Raw genomic sequence first — 6,175 nt, 5'->3', positions numbered from 1 at the left:
GAGAAAACACTTTGGTATTCCAAATATTCCTTTTGCTGCTGTATCGTGGAGGGGGAAGGCTTTCCCAGCTGATAACTGTACAGTTAGAGAAAACTGAGTGGAGTTGGAGTTATTTTCTTTAGCCCAGGGGTGGGAGCAGCCCAAGGTGGTCCTGGCCGAGCAGCCAGGCCCGCCCTCCCCACGCTGTTTGGTCAGCACCAAAATTATGATCTCAGCCCAGGTTTAAAGTTACAGGAGCTGTTGTGGCTTTCACAAGACTTTTATTTAGCAAAGTGGGGAAAGGGAATTTAGGCAGAGCGAGGTGCTCCCTCCCTTCTGCAAACTGTCTTTAAAAAATACTTTAAGGAACAACACTAAGGACGTTTTTCTTGTTATTTCCAGCGGTGAACTGATGGTTTTTTCATTTCTGAGTGAGCCCCCATGTTTTTCTAAGCAAGTGTGGTACTGAATGTGCATTTAGGGACACTGAAACAGTTTTAGGACAGGCTATTTAATTCTGCAGTAAATAGTGTCTGAGTTTTCCTGTGTGTCTGAGGCTCTGAGCTCGTGTCCTCAAGTGACACCCTGGCTGTGCTCGACCATTTCTCTCTGCCCACAGGCTTGCTGGTCTCAGAGTGCTGATATCACTCTTCAGAGAGAGGATTTTTCCTTTTAATATGTATTATTATTAGCAGTACAGCCCTACAATGAGTCTGTGCAAGACTCATTAGTTTTTCCTCGTCCATGTTTGTGGGAATCAGCCTTGCAGGGCAGGTGTGCAAGGCTGGATGGCACCAACATCTGTAAGACAGGCCTTTGCTCACCAGTAACAGTTCTCAGGCAGGAACTGGGGCTGAACTTGGAGAGAAATTATTTATATCAACCCTATTCTGAATCTTCCCTCATTTGGGGCAAGTAATAATCTCCTGATTTACATCTATTTATACATATCTGGAGCAGGTCCAGATCAAGGGTTGGACTTGACGATCTCGGAGGTCTTTTCAACTCAGTTGATTCTGTGATTTTGTGATTCTGTTTAGGAGTGTGATGAGTTTTAATCAGTGCTCAGGTGTGAACTGACTGCACCAGTGTGTCACAGAGTGAGTGAGGAAGGGCAGAACCTTCTCCCTCAGCTTCTGCACCTCCAAGTCCTGCGGTGCCAGGACCTCAGGCTCACAAAGCAGCAGCAGCAGCGTGGATTTATTTCCTTTCTGCTGACAGCTGTGGAGGAGGGAACCTCTGCTAGAGGAGACTTGTGGCAGGGGTTTTGTTATTTTTTAAATACAGACACACAAAAAAACCCCCAAAACAACCCCCTAAACCATGGCTGGGTTGTTTGGCTCAGGGAATGAGGTCAGAGCTGTCATTAAGACCCCACAACACTTGGTGCTGTAAAGGACCAAAGCAAGTCTGAACGTAAGACATGATGTAAAAAGGGCTGCAGGTGGGAAATGCTGCACCTTCCACTGGGATTTTCTTTCCCTCTCAAAGTGATGGGTGCCAAAGGAATTTCTTAGCTATAAATTATGGTGCTATAATTGTGTTCTTTGTGATGAAGAGGAGGGCAGGATGAAAACAGTTGACACCAACACCAAGAATCAACAGGCAATATTGACATTGTCTCCAGAAAAGCAGTAAAATAAATATTGCCCTGTACTATCTTTCAGCATATTAAAAGCTGGGATTAATTATTCTCAATAATGCAGTTTCAAATTTATTTAGGAGAATGTTTATTTTGGGGGGAAATGCCCCTCATATGAAACTAAATCTTGCTACAGGAGTATGTCAGTTTTAATGGAATTTATTTTGAAAGAAATATTTTTTTACCTTATCAGAATGGAATGTTTGGAATTCTGTATGTATTTTTAGAACAAATGAATGTAGTACACCATGAAAGACAAACTGGTGCAAACAGTGACTTTTTAATGTTAACAAATTTTCAACAGGAGCAAAAAGAAGGTATTTTTAGGATTTCATTCAGTTTTCTTTAAAAGCACTCTGGAGACCTTTTACAATTATTCCTATAAACAAACTTACCTCAGGTTTAGCAATAAGCCTTTCTAAAGGAAGAGCTATTTGCTGAATTAAATAAATTCTTTCTTTAAGCTGTACTGTCTTCTGGGTATAGAGCTGGGATTCTTGAGCTTTCAGGAATTGGAGATGTCCCAATTCCAGTGGCTATTCCAACACTTTTCAATACTTTTATTATTTTTCCCAGTAAGGAATAGTTTCTCCTATACCAGCCTGTTCCTCCTGTCTGGACTTGTCCTTCAAGGAAAACTCCTTAGCTAAATTTCTTGAACTGTGAAGAATTTAATAACATCAGCTTCTATCAGGGTGTCAAAGTGCAACAAAGGGCATAAGAAATGTGCCTACAGATGCAAAACAAGCTGGGGAAAAAGCTCCTTCCTAACTGTCATCTTGGGATGGGATTGCTCCTGAAGGACAACTGTGACAGGAACTTGCCTTCCAGTGGGGCCAGTTGCTGTGTAAGGAGATTAAGGCTGATTTAAAACAGCAACAAAATTCTTTCAGAGGAGCCAAGGTGCCCTTGGGAGAGGGGACGGAGCCAGGGGGACAAGGGAGCAGTTTTCCTCTGAACTGTCCCAAGTTAAGGGGGTTTGATGAAACTGCAGTTCAGTGCTCTGTTAAACCAAGAGGTTATTCATAGGTTCTGATTTAACAATTCCTCTGCATTGAAAGCAGCCCTTGACTGTGTGTCTGTCAGAGAACAGGAGGTGAGCACATCCCACGTGTGTGCCTGGCAGGGATGTGCACATGTGCCCAGTGCTGCCGTGCCACCAGTGTCAGACCCACGCAGAGATGCTGTCATTTGGTCTGGGTGTGTTATGACAATTCCCACAAATTGCCAGGATATGAGTGCATGGGTCACTCTTTTTTTTTTTGTTCTTGCCAGGCAGGTCTGTGTTTTCAGTCCCAGTGGTTTGGGGGAGGACGTGGAGAGGGGTTGGAGTCCACGCAGCCCTTGTGTTTGCGTTTCATAATCGGCTCCTTCCGTCTCGTCATATCGGTGGTTTGCAGAGTCTTGTGAGAGGTTGGGGCTGTGTCTGGTTCAGTGAGAGTGAGGAATGAACCAGAGCTGGGGGAGTAGAGAAGTGGTGACTGTATCCTGCCAACTGTTCCGCCTCAGGGGCGAAGCCGTGTGGGATGATGTTTTCCCCTGGATCAATCATGAACCCGGGGGCACTGAAGTCAATCCAAGGTTCCCTCTGATCACAAATGGGCTTTGACTTCCTGTAAATAACCTGTAAAATGGGAGCACAACCATCCCCACTCTATTTAAAGCCCACCATAGAGACCAAAGCAGTGGATGTACACACGGGGGTGACTCTCTCTATACTCACATCTAAAAGGGCCACACAAATGTCTCCTCTCTGCACAGAGGAATATTCAAATTACCCCTCTGCAGTCCCACGAGCTGTCAGAGGTTACAGCATGGGGACACATTTGAATGTTCTGCCTGACTTATTACAGGATTTTCCATGATAGTACAGCTCCAGTGCTCTAAAATTCTTCTTTCCACAGAACCATCTCATCCATTATCTCCAATACAAGGGAAATCTTAGCTTACAACATCTCCAGTCTGCACAAAGTAAACCCATATTTACCCTTTCTATCTTTTCACTAAAAACATTCAAAAAGTGTAAATTAGGCATTCCATTTGATGACATCCTTTGCAAACCTCCCCTGTAACTCAAACGATACTGTCTCTTTCTGTTGCCAAATTTCCTGTTTCTGTACCCTGGGGGCAGCTGTGGGCCCTGCAATATTTGGTCAGAAGCATAAAAGCTGTTTTCTACAAGCTTTATTAATTTTCAAGCCATTTCCTGTTTTCCCTTTGCAGCCAAACCCACCCTTTTTGGCAGGTACTGAAATAAAAAAACACATGATCCAGTCTGAGCAGAAGTTCAATTACTTGACAGAGGAGGGGACCCCAAATGATAACTCTGAATTTTCTTTGCTGCTTTCCACAAGGCAACTTTGCTTTACTGTGAGGTGACATTCCAGCAGATGAGGTGTGGAATTGCAGAAGGCTTTTGCAGAACTACAGCTCCTTGCCCTCGGGAATGGCTTTTACCTTCCCTTATTCCCAAATTGTTAAAGTTCCAGTCCATCATATGGACAGGAACAGTCACTGGTTTGCACAGGCCTCAAATAGGTGTCACTTCATCGTAGCTTTTGGGTTTGAGCCACTGAGGTTTTAGTTTCCTATAGTAAGAGATTGGGCTCAAATATTCATATTATGCAGCTTTTTAGAGATCAGCAGCTATAAATCCAATCCTGTTCCTTGCCCATCTGTGCTCCTGGCAGTGTAATATATGCCCAGAGCTGTGAGCAGCCCAAGCTGTCAGATGTGGGGAAGAGGGATTATGAATGAGCAAGTGGCAACAATGCTTGAAGTTGGAGTTCTTGAGCTACAACAGTAATGATCTTTGTCAGTCAGGTTTAGAGACGGGGCTGGATTTCCAGCTGGGGTAACTCAGAGTGTCACCAAAATCAATAAGACTCTCAAAATAAACGTATTTAAGGGGAAAGAAGAAAGTCTCTACGCTTCAAGTAGTTTCCTTTGAGATTTATGGGCAGCTGTTCTTTGTACAAGTCGCTTTTCTCCATGATGTCACTTGAGTCAGGGATGAAAAGTTGATTAAGATGTGCTGGGAGAGGGAAAGGGCACAGAGGGCTGCACAGGAGTTTTACACAGAGTGAGTTGATCTGTGTAAAATGTCAAGATTTCTCTATAATATATCAAAGTCTGTCATTAGATGTTGAAGTTCCAAAGTTGAAATTGGTATTGTTCACATTTTAAGGTTCTTCATTAGAAGCAGATGAATTTGGGCCGTTTAACACAAAAGCCTGAATTATATTTTTTTACTCAGGAGTAACACCACTGCCTACCAGAAACAAAATACTGGTGTGAAGGGAGTAGGAGACATTTGGTAGATGGTCTGCAGTGCCTTTCTCGAGAGGATATGAGTGTTGGTTGTTTATAAAGACCCCGGAGCAGAACTTCTCAGCTGCTTCCTCAATAAGCCTTTCATCAGAGACAGCGAAATTCTCTGGGGACTTAGTCCTGAAAACATAAATCTCATGGAATGCAACAGGTTACATGGGGTTTAAGAACTGATTGTAGGGAGTGTGCACGATCCTGAGGACACCCTGGAGTTGGGATTTCTGTCAGGGAGTATTTCACCCAGAGAAACTCTTCCCAAAATCTGCCAGCAGTTGTCTCTACGTGACACACAATGGAGTGACTCAGAGTTAAATATGGAGTGCCCACTCTGTACTACTTTTAAACCTGTGACTGACCACCATGTATTTAACAAAAAATTATAAGGTTGACGTAGGGTTTTCTTAGGTCAGGAGTGTTTTTTAACTAGAACAGTTATAAAAGGAAAGAACACAGCAGTGGAGCCAGAGGGGGGAAAAACACACATACTGTGTACTCAGTCTCATTTACTGCAGAATGGTTCTGGGGGTTTTTCTTAATACTTTCAAAGGCTTTCACTGCTTTGATTGTGAGTTTATGCAGATAAAGCAAATGCCTGTCAGTAAGAATTTACATGTGCTAATTTTTTTTAAATACACTTTGTCTTGGTGTGCTGGAAATTCAGCAAGAAATGTTGTAATCCTGACGAGGTGACCGAGATCACACCTGCTTGGAATGTGAGCAGAACCCAGCACTGTTTGAAGCTGTGCTGTGTCCTGACAGCAGCCAGGAGCTGTCTGGGCATCTTCAAGGTGGGGCAGGACTTGCCTGGGTTTACAGGGAGAGGGACTAAGGAACACACAGAGCATGTGGGCACAGCCAGTTCTTTGTAAACGACAAATTGTCTCTGGGAATAAACTCGTGTGTCTTTGAGAATGAAATTTCTCATTTTATTCATCCATGTGATGAATAAAATGAGAAATACTACCCCCCTGAAGTTCCATGGGAAAAGTCTCATTTCGACTCTGATTTTAGGGAGGAATCACACATAAAATAATGTGGTTTCTTTCCCTTTCTGTATACTGTGTTCCTAAAAACAGGCAGCTCTGTGGAGGAGATGCACAGATGAACAAAAGCTGGTGGAATGAGTGGTTGTTTCAAATGGGGGAGGGCAGGGAGGGACAGAAAAGCAGACTGATGTGGGGATGGACACTTGGGAATGTGGGGAAGCAGTGATGTTCCCCATGG

The sequence above is a fragment of the Pseudopipra pipra genome, chromosome 22, assembly GCF_036250125.1.
Source record: "Pseudopipra pipra isolate bDixPip1 chromosome 22, bDixPip1.hap1, whole genome shotgun sequence".
In the NCBI taxonomy this organism is placed as follows: domain Eukaryota; kingdom Metazoa; phylum Chordata; class Aves; order Passeriformes; family Pipridae; genus Pseudopipra; species Pseudopipra pipra.
Note: the sequence above shows the minus strand (reverse complement) of the source record.